This window comes from Centropristis striata, chromosome 17 (assembly GCF_030273125.1).
Source record: "Centropristis striata isolate RG_2023a ecotype Rhode Island chromosome 17, C.striata_1.0, whole genome shotgun sequence".
In the NCBI taxonomy this organism is placed as follows: Eukaryota; Metazoa; Chordata; class Actinopteri; order Perciformes; family Serranidae; genus Centropristis; species Centropristis striata.
The window spans coordinates 8,599,756-8,616,985 of NC_081533.1; the positions used below are offsets into that span (position 1 = coordinate 8,599,756).

The window sequence follows — 17,230 nt, forward strand, 5'->3', positions numbered from 1 at the left end:
CGCATTTAGACATGCCAGGCAGCATCATTTGAAGCAATAAGAGCATCTTTGGGTATGTGGAAGTTTTCACGCCACGCATTTTCATCAGCTACTCCTTCCACAAAGTTCTCCACCATCCACTAGATCTTCCAGGTCTCTTCCAAAGCCGTCTGGCTGACCTCCGACCAATTGGTGCATCCAAAATGGCAATTCCAGATCCTTCTCTGTTCACTAATACTACCTGTACATATCCTGTACATTTGGTGGAAAGACTCCTGTAAGTTTATGAGAGCTGCCAGAGCAACTTGAAGGTCAGACGCATGGAAATAATCCCACGTTTGTTTATTTTCCTGTACTGGAGCATGTATGTGATGTAAACGCGTACGTGATGTGAGCAGATCTGAGCAGAGTTTTGCGTCTTGGCAGTGTAGACGGACACGATAAGGCGGAGCGGATGACAGTTTTACACTCTGGAGGGTGGTTTCAGATTTTTGCGTTTTTAAGCCCCAAAAACGCCATCACCGTCTAAACGAAAGGCACTTCCCATAAAATAATTTGTCGTTTTTACCCGCGAGCGTCCTCGTGTAAACGGGGCCTATGGCTGCTCTCTCTCTTCATTTACTGTCTAGCTTGCTCAACCACTGTTTCTGGCTCTTGTTCTTTGAAACAGGGAGGGGGACTGACTTTTCATGCAGTGTGTTTACACTAACTAATACTTTCTACATAATAAATTTTATTTTAGTTGCTGTGCCCAGATGGTGTTAATAGACATAGTTGCGAAAATGTTGGCATTTCATTTGTCACGTTGTGCGTAACTAGACCCCACCCAGTGCAAAAAGTTTCACAAACATGTCATTCTAACATGACCCAGATGACATTGGGTGTACTGCTAGTTCAAACGATGCAAAACAGTGTGAATATTGAGCATTAAGAAGAAGAACTAGCAGTTTCCTACTGCTTCCACTCTGGTGCTCAGCACATCAAAATCAAATTGCATGAGTCCTCTCATCTGACATCAGAGGGTAAACAAACGCGGAGTTCCCCAACTATGGGAGAATTCCTATAAGAGATAAATGAGATCCACATTCCGTGTCTGCCCTATTGCTTTCTTTTCCCCACCCATAGCTCTTAACCATGAACACAGAGGAGAAATAAGGAGCGTAATCCAAGCAGGCAGGCATTCCTTCAGCATATTCTTCATCCTGCAGAGAGGAGTCATGGCTATACACACACAAACAGGGGTCGTGTGAATGCTCTGTGCATTCTGCCCCGTCTAATGAAACTGTGACCTGGGAGATGAACGCGCTCTCACTTTTCTCTTTGACACACACATGAACATTCCTCCTGTCCCTTCCACTCTCCACACACTTTTACACCTCAGAGTGTGGAGTGTGTTCTGGTCACAGGAATTATCAGCCTTCACAGCAGATAGAATAACAAGCTTGAGCCTGGCTTGCCGTGAGCTCACACTGGTATGTAATCACAAAGAGAGAGGGCTATACTCACATGTTAGATGGAGCCTGTGTGTATATTTGTGTCTATACATACTGAGACGGTGAAAGAGAGCTGGGCATAAGGGAGTGGGTTAACCAAACAGTGTTCATAAGCAGGCAAGTGGCTGCTATCGCCTCAGCTCGGCTCCGTTTATTTACTGAGCCTGGAGAGGAGAATGACGCCATGCCACAGAGTCACATGCCGTATGTTGCGTGAGGTGGGAGAAGAGATAACATGAGGAGATGACAGCTGGGGTGTTTCATTAGAGAGAAAAAACCCAGTGAGACATAGATGCAATGCAGATACAACACCTCTGTGAGTGTTCTAGAAGATTTACACCACCTAGAGAATCCAATAATGACACTAGATACTGTAGGACACCTTCATCAGGACACTGATATTTTAACTATGAGACTGTCATGGTACAAGGAAGCATTGTCCAATTAAACTTACAATGTCTTTGTATACTACAAAATACTGTACTTAGATACAGTTTGAGATGCTCATACATTACTTGACTGTACATTTTTAGTCTCGACTTTCCAATTTCTTGCTTTTTGAAGGAATCATTTTTCAGGACATATTCCTGGAGTTTTCTTGACAATAAAGGACTTGGATTTGCTCACAGTTGAATTCATTCACTGGGGGACCCAGTATTGATACATTTAATCGCAGTTTTACGCCTTTTCTTTAAATGATGCAAGGTTCACGATGACACCTATCACTGTTAACAGAAGAATATGGTCATCTGGCCTCATCTTTAAAAAAAATATTTTCAAGTTCCACCTATGTCCAGTTTAATGTCAAGCATATGTCTAGCAATATAAGGAAAGGTTTTCTTGATAATAACCAGAATCATTATCAAGAAAACCATGGAAAATGTCTAGATATCAGGTCTTAAATTAAACTCTTATGAGCTATTTTTGCTGTTATCATTATATTTGTCCAAACAAATGCGTCTTTAGTTGTTTTAGTTGCATTAAAATGAACAAGAAATGGAAGAAAACAGGGTTGGTCTAATAATTTTTTCCATGACTGTATGTACAATGTCATACGTTAATATGGTCTTTCACCTGGTTCGAAGGTGTCGTCAGGGAGAAATTGATTGTGTCTTTGTTGGCTCTCGTTGGAGAGTTGAAACGGTTGAACTTAAACTTGTTATATGTGCCAGCTGACATTATAACATGTCCTCAAGGGAAGTCTAGTCATCAAGTGAAAAGATCTGGGCCCTCATTTATCAAACGAGTGTACGTCAGAAAGTGATCGTAAAGTGGGCGTAAGATGATTTCTATGCAAGCCTCGGCATTTATCAATTTGGACGTGAGCGGAAGGTACGATCAGATCTCACGTCTGCTCTCAGCTCGTTTACGCAAAGTTGAGTCAGCGTGAAGTCACACGTCTGAGTCGGAGAATTGATCTTAGACTATAGTATCGATGCCTGGAGCTGATAAAACTCTGTGGTGTTTTGATTTTTAATAGTGACAAAGCAAAACATGTTTAGACTACATAATTTATCATTAAAACATAATCCAAAAATAAATACACCCTGCGATCGTGAAATTCTTTAACAGAATACCAGCAGAGGATATTAAATGTTGTTGTCTTCTGCTGTTTACTGTTATCCTGCTCCGACACCGGAGCGTCAGCGTCTCCTTCACCAGCGGTGGTGCCCAAATAGAAACATTTCCAATCAGCGCTGCCACACGCTCCTCTGACTAGGACATCATTATTAGTAAATGTAAAGAGGTGAATAATATATCTCCATCATAATAATAGCAATATTCGGATATTATATAGATTATTAGACTTTACGATGTAATTACTCAAACCTCGCCGGGAGTTTAATAGTCCGCTACTACTCTGCTGACAGCACCACTGATTTCCTTCCTTTTCACTTTTTATGCTGCCAAACAAAACTAGTTTGTTGTGTTGCTGCTGTTGGACGTCAGTGTTTCACTTTCTGACTCTGAGAAATTCCTTTTCTTTTTTAATTAAAACTTACTTTAAAACATTGTTTACCTCCTTCAACCAACAAGCTGAAAATTTCTAAGTCCGTGCTCCAAATGTAAAATATTCAGTTAACTTGTTTGAGTTTATAACTATAAGTACTTTTATTTCATAAACCTCCGTCGCGGCATATTTCTTTAATATGTCTATATTGCCCCTATTGTTAATTGTAACGGTGCACTTTGCTAATAAAGCTGACTTTAGAGGGTGAAAAAATCCTCTTTTTGGCCGTATTGCGCCCTTCGGTGTCGTAAACTCTGAAGGCGAGTCTTCTGAATCGGGTATATATTAGGGCGTGGTATTTAAATTACGCATGTTTCGAGCTGCCACATTTATCAACAGCCGATCATTCTTAGGCTGTGATTGGCGAGATACGACAGTTTGATAAATCACACGTGGACCCTGTCGTAAGACCAAATATACATTCGGATCTGCGCTTGTTTCTACGCTTGCTTGATAAATGAGGGCCCTGGTGTTTTCACCCAACATTACAGGAAATAAAAGTCATGTTTACAGTTAATTAAAAGCTTTGCATTGTAACATTTGCTACTTTATATTAATGACCCAGGCAGCCCGTGCCAGGCAGGTGAACAGTCATCCCATTGACCAAGTTTCTGTAAATTATTTTGCCCTGACAAAGATAAAAGACAAAAAGTTGAAATGTTGACAATAAAGTCAACTTTTTGAGTTGGGTAAAGTAAATTGCAAACTACAACCTAAGAAGAGTTTTTGCAACATTCAACCAATGGTTTACTATGGTAAATGGAGGGATTTGAACCCACGCCTCCTGGAGCCTTAATTCTGCGCCTTAGACATAGACTGTATAAAATATGGACGTAGTCTCCGTGACATCACCCATAGGGTGAAGAGCTCAAATGAAGCTTTGTGGGCGTTCCCACAGTCGCCAATTTGGCAAAGCTGACTCCGCCCAACTCCCCGGATAATCCAAAAATGGGCATAGAGCTGCAACTGAGGCAGCCGAAACATGCCCACTTAGCTTGAAGCTACCAAGCTAGCGGAGGCTACCGGAGCTAACAAGCTAGGCTACATGCTACACCGGGACGGACAGCAGCTGGCCGGATCGCTGACTAACACTGCCGTGATGTTCCTGTCTGTTAGTGTCACAGCTTACACTGCTTAACTCATGGTAAATTACTCTAAAAAATTACCACAGCAACTTCAACTTGTTTTAGATGAATAATTAGGGCAATTTGAAATGCCGGTTTTGTCGAGACTTGCAGTAATGTTGCCAGTGTTACCTTGAATAAACATAACGTTTACGGATACTAACAGGAGGCAAACATGTTAACCTGAATTGAAATTGAATTCTACTTTAGCTAAAAGTTGTTTATTTTGGATGACCCTTGATTAAACTTTATTATGAGGTGAGTGATATGTAATTAGATTGGTATTCTTACCGTAGAAGTTGGATTGATACTGGCATATAATTATATATTTTTTGCCCATAAATAACTTCTACTCAGGTATGATTAAAACAAACTTATTACATTAGAAAATCTGGAGCCTTAATCCAGCGCCTTAGACCACTCGGCTACACTACCTGAAGGCGCACAAATATCATGACTTCAAACACGGACCATGTGGAGAGGGTAAATCAGCACCTTCGGTTTATGTTTCACTGGGCGAATAATGATAGCCATCAATTGAAGGTAAAGTCCGTATAAAACAAGTGTGATGTGAGTTTTTTGGAAAATAACAGGTTTTTCTTGGGAACCAAATGAAAACATGTCAATGTGAACATACAAGGCAACAGTCAGAACATATAGACCAAATTTGCTAACTACCAGAGGATGGTTTCGATCCATCGACCTCTGGGTTATGGGCACAGCACGCTTCCGCTGCGCCACTCTGCTCTTCAAAAAAGGGTCTTGGAAGCTTCTGGTACCTGAAAACCTGTGTTTTACAAATAGTTGGACTCAGAAATCCAAAGTTTGAGCAGCTCACACTTTACAAAGCTAAAATAAGCCCAGACAAGCAGTGTCTTTAGCCAACCCACAGCTCTTCGGTTCAGCTTCTGGTACCTGAAAATCTGTGTTTTACAAATAGTTGGACTCCAAAATCCAAAATTTGAGCAGCTCACACTTTACAAAGTTAAGTAAACATCCTCGTACTTATCTTCCAAGTCCTGAAGGTACGTCAAGAAAAGTCTCCAGATACACACAGCAGCTAAAATATGCCCAGACAAGCAGTGTCTTTAGCCAACCCACAGCTCTTCGGTTCAGCTTCTGGTACCTGAAAACCTGTGTTTTACAAATAGTGGGACTCAGAGATCCAAAATTTGAGCAGCTCACAGCTTGCAAAGTTAAGTAACATTCTTTTACTTATTTTCCAAACTCCCTTCAGGAATCTCAAAGGTAGGCCCAGAAAAGGGACCAAATACACAAAAGAGTTCATTTGAAGGCAAAGAGTTGTCACAGATTGGTACAGCATCACCATTAGCATTAGCTTCTCTGGACCAATGGTGTCCAATTGAGCACTGAAGGCCTGTCACTTTTCACACTTGTCGCATTGGATTCTCAGTCATCTGAAAAGAAGGCAAGGTAAGTATTAATGGAAAGAGAGCAGTGGACATAGAGCCAATCATGTTTTCTCCTATCTGTTTGGTAATATCTGTTGCTTCACAGTTCAAGTTGAGTTGCACAGGATAACCAAGGCCAAGCTACACGTAGCTATGCTAATAAGAGGTTTATATGACATTCACCCAAGGGCTTACTATAGCAAAAGGCAGTGGTGGGATTTGAACCCACGCCTCCTGAGAGACTGGAGCCTAAATCCAGCACCTTAGACCACTCGGCCACACTACCTGAAAATGCTCAAATATCATTACTTAAAAGACGGATCATGTGGAGAGGGTAAATCAGCACCTTGGGTTTATGTTTCACTGGGCGAATAATGATATCCATCAAATGAAGGTAAAGTCCATATAAAACAAATGTGATGTGAGTTTTGTGGAAAATAACAGGTTTTTCTTGGGAACCGAGTGAAAACATGTCAATGTGAACATACAAGGCAACAGTCAGGCAAGCATGGAGATTAGCCAGCCCAAATCATTGCTAACTAGCAGAGGATGATTTTGATCCATCGACCTCTGGGTTATGGGCCCAGCACGCTTCCGCTGCGCCACTCTGCTCTTCTGTTCTGGGTCTGGGACCTGAAAATCTCTGTTTTACAAATAGTTGGACTCAGAAATCCAAAATTTGAGCAGCTCACACTTTACAAAGCTAAAATAAGCCCAGACAAGCAGTGTCTTTAGCCAACCCACAGCTCTTCGGTTCAGCTTCTGGTACCTGAAAATCTGTGTTTTACAAATAGTTGGACTCCAAAATCCAAAATTTGAGCAGCTCACACTTTACAAAGTTAAGTAAACATCCTCGTACTTATCTTCCAAATCCTGAAGGTACGTCAAGAAAAGTCTCCAGATACACACAGCAGCTAAAATATGCCCAGACAAGCAGTGTCTTTAGCCAACCCACAGCTCTTTGGTTCAGCTTCTGATACCTGAAAACCTGTGTTTTACAAATAGTTGGACTCCAAAATCCAAAATTTGAGGAGCTCACACTTTACAAAGCTAAAATAAGCCCAGACAATCAGTGTCTTTAGCCAACCCACAGCTCTTCGGTTCAGCTTCTGGTACCTGAAAACCTGTGTTTTACAAATAGTTGGACTCAGAAATCCAAAATTTGAGCAGCTCACACTTTACAAAGCTAAAATAAGCCCAGACAAGCAGTGTCTTTAGCCAACCCACAGCTCTTCGGTTCAGCTTCTGGTACCTGAAAATCTGTGTTTTACAAATAGTTGGACTCCAAAATCCAAAATTTGAGCAGCTCACACTTTACAAAGTTAAGTAAACATCCTCGTACTTATCTTCCAAATCCTGAAGGTACGTCAAGAAAAGTCTCCAGATACACACAGCAGCTAAAATATGCCCAGACAAGCAGTGTCTTTAGCCAACCCACAGCTCTTCGGTTCAGCTTCTGGTACCTGAAAACCTGTGTTTTACAAATAGTTGGACTCCAAAATCCAAAATTTGAGCAGCTCACCCTTTACAAAGCTAAAATAAGCCCAGACAAGCAGTGTCTTTAGCCAACCCACAGCTCTTCGGTTCAGCTTCTGGTACCTGAAAACCTGTGTTTTACAAATAGTTGGACTCAGAAATCCAAAGTTTGAGCAGCTCACACTTTACAAAGCTAAAATAAGCCCAGACAAGCAGTGTCTTTAGCCAACCCACAGCTCTTCGGTTCAGCTTCTGGTACCTGAAAATCTGTGTTTTACAAATAGTTGGACTCCAAAATCCAAAATTTGAGCAGCTCACACTTTACAAAGTTAAGTAAACATCCTCGTACTTATCTTCCAAGTCCTGAAGGTACGTCAAGAAAAGTCTCCAGATACACACAGCAGCTAAAATATGCCCAGACAAGCAGTGTCTTTAGCCAACCCACAGCTCTTCGGTTCAGCTTCTGGTACCTGAAAACCTGTGTTTTACAAATAGTGGGACTCAGAGATCCAAAATTTGAGCAGCTCACAGCTTGCAAAGTTAAGTAACATTCTTTTACTTATTTTCCAAACTCCCTTCAGGAATCTCAAAGGTAGGCCCAGAAAAGGGACCAAATACACAAAAGAGTTCATTTGAAGGCAAAGAGTTGTCACAGATTGGTACAGCATCACCATTAGCATTAGCTTCTCTGGACCAATGGTGTCCAATTGAGCACTGAAGGCCTGTCACTTTTCACACTTGTCGCATTGGATTCTCAGTCATCTGAAAAGAAGGCAAGGTAAGTATTAATGGAAAGAGAGCAGTGGACATAGAGCCAATCATGTTTTCTCCTATCTGTTTGGTAATATCTGTTGCTTCACAGTTCAAGTTGAGTTGCACAGGATAACCAAGGCCAAGCTACACGTAGCTATGCTAATAAGAGGTTTATATGACATTCACCCAAGGGCTTACTATAGCAAAAGGCAGTGGTGGGATTTGAACCCACGCCTCCTGAGAGACTGGAGCCTAAATCCAGCACCTTAGACCACTCGGCCACACTACCTGAAAACGCTCAAATATCATGACTTAAAAGACGGATCATGTGGAGAGGGTAAATCAGCACCTTGGGTTTATGTTTCACTGGGCGAATAATGATATCCATCAAATGAAGGTAAAGTCCATATAAAACAAATGTGATGTGAGTTTTGTGGAAAATAACAGGTTTTTCTTGGGAACCGAGTGAAAACATGTCAATGTGAACATACAAGGCAACAGTCAGGCAAGCATGGAGATTAGCCAGCCCAAATCATTGCTAACTAGCAGAGGATGATTTTGATCCATCGACCTCTGGGTTATGGGCCCAGCACGCTTCCGCTGCGCCACTCTGCTCTTCTGTTCTGGGTCTGGGACCTGAAAATCTCTGTTTTACAAATAGTTGGACTCAGAAATCCAAAATTTGAGCAGCTCACACTTTACAAAGTTAAGTAAACATCCTCGTACTTATCTTCCAAATCCTGAAGGTACGTCAAGAAAAGTCTCCAGATACACACAGCAGCTAAAATAAGCCCAGACAAGCAGTGTCTTTAGCCAACCCACAGCTCTTCGGTTCAGCTTCTGGTACCTGAAAATCTGTGTTTTACAAATAGTTGGACTCCAAAATCCAAAATTTGAGCAGCTCACACTTTACAAAGTTAAGTAAACATCCTCGTACTTATCTTCCAAATCCTGAAGGTACGTCAAGAAAAGTCTCCAGATACACACAGCAGCTAAAATATGCCCAGACAAGCAGTGTCTTTAGCCAACCCACAGCTCTTCGGTTCAGCTTCTGGTACCTGAAAACCTATGTTTTACAAATAGTTGGACTCCAAAATCCAAAATTTGAGCAGCTCACACTTTACAAAGCTAAAATAAGCCCAGACAAGCAGTGTCTTTAGCCAACCCACAGCTCTTCGGTTCAGCTTCTGGTACCTGAAAATCTGTGTTTTACAAATAGTTGGACTCCAAAATCCAAAATTTGAGCAGCTCACAGTTTGCAAAGTTAAGTAACATTCTTTTACTTATTTTCCAAACTCCCTTCAGGAATCTCAAAGGTAGGCCCAGAAAAAGGACCAAATACACAAAAGAGTTCATTTGAAGGCAAAGAGTTGTCACAGATTGGTACAGCATCACCATTAGCATTAGCTTCTCTGGACCAATGGTGTCCAATTGAGCACTGAAGGCCTGTCACTTTTCACACTTGTCGCATTGGATGCTCAGTCATCTGAAAAGAAGACAAGGTAAGTATTAATGGAAAGAGAGCAGTGGACATAGAGCCAATCATGTTTTCTCCTATCTGTTTGGTAATATCTGTTGCTTCACAGTTCAAGTTGAGTTGCACAGGATAACCAAGGCCAAGCTACACGTAGCTATGCTAATAAGAGGTTTATATGACATTCACCCAAGGGCTTACTATAGCAAATGGCAGTGGTGGGATTTGAACCCACACCTCCTGAGAGACTGGAGCCTAAATCCAGCGCCTTAGACCACTCGGCCACACTACCTGAAAACGCACAAATATCATGACTTCAAAGACGGACCATGTGGAGAGGGTAAATCAGCACCTTGGGTTTATGTTTCACTGGGCGAATAATGATATCCATCAAATGAAGGTAAAGTCCATATAAAACAAATGTGATGTGAGTTTTGTGGAAAATAACAGGTTTTTCTTGGGAACCAAGTGAAAACATGTCAATGTGAACATACAAGGCAACAGTCAGGCAAGCATGGAGATTAGCCAGCCCAAATCATTGCTAACTAGCAGAGGATGGTTTCGATCCATCGACCTCTGGGTTATGGGCCCAGCACGCTTCCGCTGCGCCACTCTGCTCTTCTGTTCTGGGTCTGGGACCTGAAAATCTCTGTTTTACAAATAGTTGGACTCAGAAATCCAAAATTTGAGCAGCTCACACTTTACAAAGCTAAAATAAGCCCAGACAAGCAGTGTCTTTAGCCAACCCACAGCTCTTCGGTTCAGCTTCTGGTACCTGAAAATCTGTGTTTTACAAATAGTTGGACTCCAAAATCCAAAATTTGAGCAGCTCACACTTTACAAAGTTGAGTAAACATCCTCGTACTTATCTTCCAAATCCTGAAGGTACGTCAAGAAAAGTCTCAAGATACACACAGGAGCTAAAATATGCCCAGACAAGCAGTGTCTTTAGCCAACCCACAGCACTTCGGTTCAGCTTCTGGTACCTGAAAACCTGTGTTTTACAAATAGTTGGACTCCAAAATCCAAAATTTGAGCAGCTCACACTTTACAAAGCTAAAATAAGCCCAGACAATCAGTGTCTTTAGCCAACCCACAGCTCTTCGGTTCAGCTTCTGGTACCTGAAAACCTGTGTTTTACAAATAGTTGGACTCAGAAATCCAAAATTTGAGCAGCTCACACTTTACAAAGCTAAAATAAGCCCAGACAAGCAGTGTCTTTAGCCAACCCACAGCTCTTCGGTTCAGCTTCTGGTACCTGAAAATCTGTGTTTTACAAATAGTTGGACTCCAAAATCCAAAATTTGAGCAGCTCACACTTTACAAAGTTAAGTAAACATCCTCGTACTTATCTTCCAAATCCTGAAGGTACGTCAAGAAAAGTCTCCAGATACACACAGCAGCTAAAATATGCCCAGACAAGCAGTGTCTTTAGCCAACCCACAGCTCTTCGGTTCAGCTTCTGGTACCTGAAAACCTGTGTTTTACAAATAGTTGGACTCCAAAATCCAAAATTTGAGCAGCTCACCCTTTACAAAGCTAAAATAAGCCCAGACAAGCAGTGTCTTTAGCCAACCCACAGCTCTTCGGTTCAGCTTCTGGTACCTGAAAACCTGTGTTTTACAAATAGTTGGACTCAGAAATCCAAAGTTTGAGCAGCTCACACTTTACAAAGCTAAAATAAGCCCAGACAAGCAGTGTCTTTAGCCAACCCACAGCTCTTCGGTTCAGCTTCTGGTACCTGAAAATCTGTGTTTTACAAATAGTTGGACTCCAAAATCCAAAATTTGAGCAGCTCACACTTTACAAAGTTAAGTAAACATCCTCGTACTTATCTTCCAAGTCCTGAAGGTACGTCAAGAAAAGTCTCCAGATACACACAGCAGCTAAAATATGCCCAGACAAGCAGTGTCTTTAGCCAACCCACAGCTCTTCGGTTCAGCTTCTGGTACCTGAAAACCTGTGTTTTACAAATAGTGGGACTCAGAGATCCAAAATTTGAGCAGCTCACAGCTTGCAAAGTTAAGTAACATTCTTTTACTTATTTTCCAAACTCCCTTCAGGAATCTCAAAGGTAGGCCCAGAAAAGGGACCAAATACACAAAAGAGTTCATTTGAAGGCAAAGAGTTGTCACAGATTGGTACAGCATCACCATTAGCATTAGCTTCTCTGGACCAATGGTGTCCAATTGAGCACTGAAGGCCTGTCACTTTTCACACTTGTCGCATTGGATTCTCAGTCATCTGAAAAGAAGGCAAGGTAAGTATTAATGGAAAGAGAGCAGTGGACATAGAGCCAATCATGTTTTCTCCTATCTGTTTGGTAATATCTGTTGCTTCACAGTTCAAGTTGAGTTGCACAGGATAACCAAGGCCAAGCTACACGTAGCTATGCTAATAAGAGGTTTATATGACATTCACCCAAGGGCTTACTATAGCAAAAGGCAGTGGTGGGATTTGAACCCACGCCTCCTGAGAGACTGGAGCCTAAATCCAGCACCTTAGACCACTCGGCCACACTACCTGAAAACGCTCAAATATCATGACTTAAAAGACGGATCATGTGGAGAGGGTAAATCAGCACCTTGGGTTTATGTTTCACTGGGCGAATAATGATATCCATCAAATGAAGGTAAAGTCCATATAAAACAAATGTGATGTGAGTTTTGTGGAAAATAACAGGTTTTTCTTGGGAACCGAGTGAAAACATGTCAATGTGAACATACAAGGCAACAGTCAGGCAAGCATGGAGATTAGCCAGCCCAAATCATTGCTAACTAGCAGAGGATGATTTTGATCCATCGACCTCTGGGTTATGGGCCCAGCACGCTTCCGCTGCGCCACTCTGCTCTTCTGTTCTGGGTCTGGGACCTGAAAATCTCTGTTTTACAAATAGTTGGACTCAGAAATCCAAAATTTGAGCAGCTCACACTTTACAAAGTTAAGTAAACATCCTCGTACTTATCTTCCAAATCCTGAAGGTACGTCAAGAAAAGTCTCCAGATACACACAGCAGCTAAAATAAGCCCAGACAAGCAGTGTCTTTAGCCAACCCACAGCTCTTCGGTTCAGCTTCTGGTACCTGAAAATCTGTGTTTTACAAATAGTTGGACTCCAAAATCCAAAATTTGAGCAGCTCACACTTTACAAAGTTAAGTAAACATCCTCGTACTTATCTTCCAAATCCTGAAGGTACGTCAAGAAAAGTCTCCAGATACACACAGCAGCTAAAATATGCCCAGACAAGCAGTGTCTTTAGCCAACCCACAGCTCTTCGGTTCAGCTTCTGGTACCTGAAAACCTATGTTTTACAAATAGTTGGACTCCAAAATCCAAAATTTGAGCAGCTCACACTTTACAAAGCTAAAATAAGCCCAGACAAGCAGTGTCTTTAGCCAACCCACAGCTCTTCGGTTCAGCTTCTGGTACCTGAAAACCTGTGTTTTACAAATAGTTGGACTCAGAAATCCAAAATTTGAGCAGCTCACACTTTACAAAGCTAAAATAAGCCCAGACAAGCAGTGTCTTTAGCCAACCCACAGCTCTTCGGTTCAGCTTCTGGTGCCTGAAAATCTGTGTTTTACAAATAGTTGGACTCCAAAATCCAAAATTTGATTAGCTCACACTTTACAAAGTTAAGTAAACATCCTCGTACTTATCTTCCAAATCCTGAAGGTACGTCAAGAAAAGTCTCAAGATACACACAGCAGCTAAAATATGCCCAGACAAGCAGTGTCTTTAGCCAACCCACAGCTCTTCGGTTCAGCTTCTGGTACCTGAAAACCTGTGTTTTACAAATAGTGGGACTCAGAGATCCAAAATTTGAGCAGCTCACAGTTTGCAAAGTTAAGTAACATTCTTTTACTTATTTTCCAAACTCCCTTCAGGAATCTCAAAGGTAGGCCCAGAAAAAGGACCAAATACACAAAAGAGTTCATTTGAAGGCAAAGAGTTGTCAAAGATTGGTACAGCATCACCATTAGCATTAGCTTCTCTGGACCAATGGTGTCCAATTGAGCACTGAAGGCCTGTCACTTTTCACACTTGTCGCATTGGATGCTCAGTCATCTGAAAAGAAGACAAGGTAAGTATTAATGGAAAGAGAGCAGTGGACATAGAGCCAATCATGTTTTCTCCTATCTGTTTGGTAATATCTGTTGCTTCACAGTTCAAGTTGAGTTGCACAGGATAACCAAGGCCAAGCTACACGTAGCTATGCTAATAAGAGGTTTATATGACATTCACCCAAGGGCTTACTATAGCAAATGGCAGTGGTGGGATTTGAACCCACGCCTCCTGAGAGACTGGAGCCTAAATCCAGCGCCTTAGACCACTCGGCCACACTACCTGAAAACGCACAAATATCATGACTTCAAAGACGGACCATGTGGAGAGGGTAAATCAGCACCTTGGGTTTATGTTTCACTGGGCGAATAATGATATCCATCAAATGAAGGTAAAGTCCATATAAAACAAATGTGATGTGAGTTTTGTGGAAAATAACAGGTTTTTCTTGGGAACCAAGTGAAAACATGTCAATGTGAACATACAAGGCAACAGTCAGGCAAGCATGGAGATTAGCCAGCCCAAATCATTGCTAACTAGCAGAGGATGGTTTCGATCCATCGACCTCTGGGTTATGGGCCCAGCACGCTTCCGCTGCGCCACTCTGCTCTTCTGTTCTGGGTCTGGGACCTGAAAATCTCTGTTTTACAAATAGTTGGACTCAGAAATCCAAAATTTGAGCAGCTCACACTTTACAAAGCTAAAATAAGCCCAGACAAGCAGTGTCTTTAGCCAACCCACAGCTCTTCGGTTCAGCTTCTGGTACCTGAAAATCTGTGTTTTACAAATAGTTGGACTCCAAAATCCAAAATTTGATTAGCTCACACTTTACAAAGTTAAGTAAACATCCTCGTACTTATCTTCCAAATCCTGAAGGTACGTCAAGAAAAGTCTCCAGATACACACAGCAGCTAAAATATGCCCAGACAAGCAGTGTCTTTAGCCAACCCACAGCTCTTTGGTTCAGCTTCTGATACCTGAAAACCTGTGTTTTACAAATAGTTGGACTCCAAAATCCAAAATTTGAGCAGCTCACACTTTACAAAGCTAAAATAAGCCCAGACAATCAGTGTCTTTAGCCAACCCACAGCTCTTCGGTTCAGCTTCTGGTACCTGAAAACCTGTGTTTTACAAATAGTTGGACTCAGAAATCCAAAATTTGAGCAGCTCACACTTTACAAAGCTAAAATAAGCCCAGACAAGCAGTGTCTTTAGCCAACCCACAGCTCTTCGGTTCAGCTTCTGGTACCTGAAAATCTGTGTTTTACAAATAGTTGGACTCCAAAATCCAAAATTTGAGCAGCTCACACTTTACAAAGTTAAGTAAACATCCTCGTACTTATCTTCCAAATCCTGAAGGTACGTCAAGAAAAGTCTCCAGATACACACAGCAGCTAAAATATGCCCAGACAAGCAGTGTCTTTAGCCAACCCACAGCTCTTCGGTTCAGCTTCTGGTACCTGAAAACCTGTGTTTTACAAATAGTTGGACTCCAAAATCCAAAATTTGAGCAGCTCACCCTTTACAAAGCTAAAATAAGCCCAGACAAGCAGTGTCTTTAGCCAACCCACAGCTCTTCGGTTCAGCTTCTGGTACCTGAAAACCTGTGTTTTACAAATAGTTGGACTCAGAAATCCAAAGTTTGAGCAGCTCACACTTTACAAAGCTAAAATAAGCCCAGACAAGCAGTGTCTTTAGCCAACCCACAGCTCTTCGGTTCAGCTTCTGGTACCTGAAAATCTGTGTTTTACAAATAGTTGGACTCCAAAATCCAAAATTTGAGCAGCTCACACTTTACAAAGTTAAGTAAACATCCTCGTACTTATCTTCCAAGTCCTGAAGGTACGTCAAGAAAAGTCTCCAGATACACACAGCAGCTAAAATATGCCCAGACAAGCAGTGTCTTTAGCCAACCCACAGCTCTTCGGTTCAGCTTCTGGTACCTGAAAACCTGTGTTTTACAAATAGTGGGACTCAGAGATCCAAAATTTGAGCAGCTCACAGCTTGCAAAGTTAAGTAACATTCTTTTACTTATTTTCCAAACTCCCTTCAGGAATCTCAAAGGTAGGCCCAGAAAAGGGACCAAATACACAAAAGAGTTCATTTGAAGGCAAAGAGTTGTCACAGATTGGTACAGCATCACCATTAGCATTAGCTTCTCTGGACCAATGGTGTCCAATTGAGCACTGAAGGCCTGTCACTTTTCACACTTGTCGCATTGGATTCTCAGTCATCTGAAAAGAAGGCAAGGTAAGTATTAATGGAAAGAGAGCAGTGGACATAGAGCCAATCATGTTTTCTCCTATCTGTTTGGTAATATCTGTTGCTTCACAGTTCAAGTTGAGTTGCACAGGATAACCAAGGCCAAGCTACACGTAGCTATGCTAATAAGAGGTTTATATGACATTCACCCAAGGGCTTACTATAGCAAAAGGCAGTGGTGGGATTTGAACCCACGCCTCCTGAGAGACTGGAGCCTAAATCCAGCACCTTAGACCACTCGGCCACACTACCTGAAAACGCTCAAATATCATGACTTAAAAGACGGATCATGTGGAGAGGGTAAATCAGCACCTTGGGTTTATGTTTCACTGGGCGAATAATGATATCCATCAAATGAAGGTAAAGTCCATATAAAACAAATGTGATGTGAGTTTTGTGGAAAATAACAGGTTTTTCTTGGGAACCGAGTGAAAACATGTCAATGTGAACATACAAGGCAACAGTCAGGCAAGCATGGAGATTAGCCAGCCCAAATCATTGCTAACTAGCAGAGGATGGTTTCGATCCATCGACCTCTGGGTTATGGGCCCAGCACGCTTCCGCTGCGCCACTCTGCTCTTCTGTTCTGGGTCTGGGACATAAAAAACTCTGTTTTACAAATAGTTGGACTCAGAAATCCAAAATTTGAGCAGCTCACACTTTACAAATTCAAGTAAACATCCTCGTACTTATCTTCCAAATCCTGAAGGTACATCAAGAAAAGTTTCCAGATACACACAGCAGCTAAAATATGCCCAGACAAGCAGTGTCTTTAGCCAACCCACAGCTCTTTGGTTCAGCTTCTGGTACCTGAAAACCTGTGTTTTACAAATAGTTGGACTCCAAAATCCAAAATTTGAGCAGCTCACACTTTACAAAGCTAAAATAAGCCCAGACAAGCAGTGTCTTTAGCCAACCCACAGCTTTTCGGTTCAGCTTCTGGTACCTGAAAACCTGTGTTTTACAAATAGTTGGACTCAGAAATCCAAAATTTGAGCAGCTCACACTTTACAAAGCTAAAATAAGCCCAGACAAGCAGTGTCTTTAGCCAACCCACAGCTCTTCGGTTCAGCTTCTGGTACCTGAAAATCTGTGTTTTACAAATAGTTGGACTCCAAAATCCAAAATTTGAGCAGCTCACACTTTACAAAGTTAAGTAAACATCCTCGTACTTATCTTC

The 17,230-nt window shown here is 41.7% G+C and overlaps 9 non-coding genes across 9 annotated transcripts; all 9 read right to left on the reverse strand.

Annotated features, from left to right (window-relative positions):
- Positions 1–6,223: 6,223 nt before the first annotated feature.
- trnal-uag (transfer RNA leucine (anticodon UAG)) lies at positions 6,224–6,305 on the reverse strand. The gene has a single exon. It is a non-coding gene; the product is annotated as a tRNA-Leu (tRNA).
- Positions 6,306–8,455: 2,150 nt separating this feature from the next.
- Positions 8,456–8,537, reverse strand: trnal-uag (transfer RNA leucine (anticodon UAG)). The gene has a single exon. It is a non-coding gene; the product is annotated as a tRNA-Leu (tRNA).
- Positions 8,538–9,932: 1,395 nt separating this feature from the next.
- On the reverse strand, positions 9,933–10,014 carry trnal-uag (transfer RNA leucine (anticodon UAG)). The gene has a single exon. It is a non-coding gene; the product is annotated as a tRNA-Leu (tRNA).
- A 254-nt stretch (positions 10,015–10,268) lies between these two features.
- Positions 10,269–10,340, reverse strand: trnam-cau (transfer RNA methionine (anticodon CAU)). Its single transcript has one exon. It is a non-coding gene; the product is annotated as a tRNA-Met (tRNA).
- Positions 10,341–12,164: 1,824 nt separating this feature from the next.
- trnal-uag (transfer RNA leucine (anticodon UAG)) lies at positions 12,165–12,246 on the reverse strand. Its single transcript has one exon. It is a non-coding gene; the product is annotated as a tRNA-Leu (tRNA).
- Positions 12,247–13,988: 1,742 nt separating this feature from the next.
- On the reverse strand, positions 13,989–14,070 carry trnal-uag (transfer RNA leucine (anticodon UAG)). The gene has a single exon. It is a non-coding gene; the product is annotated as a tRNA-Leu (tRNA).
- A 254-nt stretch (positions 14,071–14,324) lies between these two features.
- Positions 14,325–14,396, reverse strand: trnam-cau (transfer RNA methionine (anticodon CAU)). The gene has a single exon. It is a non-coding gene; the product is annotated as a tRNA-Met (tRNA).
- Positions 14,397–16,220: 1,824 nt separating this feature from the next.
- On the reverse strand, positions 16,221–16,302 carry trnal-uag (transfer RNA leucine (anticodon UAG)). The gene has a single exon. It is a non-coding gene; the product is annotated as a tRNA-Leu (tRNA).
- Positions 16,303–16,556: 254 nt separating this feature from the next.
- Positions 16,557–16,628, reverse strand: trnam-cau (transfer RNA methionine (anticodon CAU)). Its single transcript has one exon. It is a non-coding gene; the product is annotated as a tRNA-Met (tRNA).
- Between the last annotated feature and the right edge of the window lie 602 nt (positions 16,629–17,230).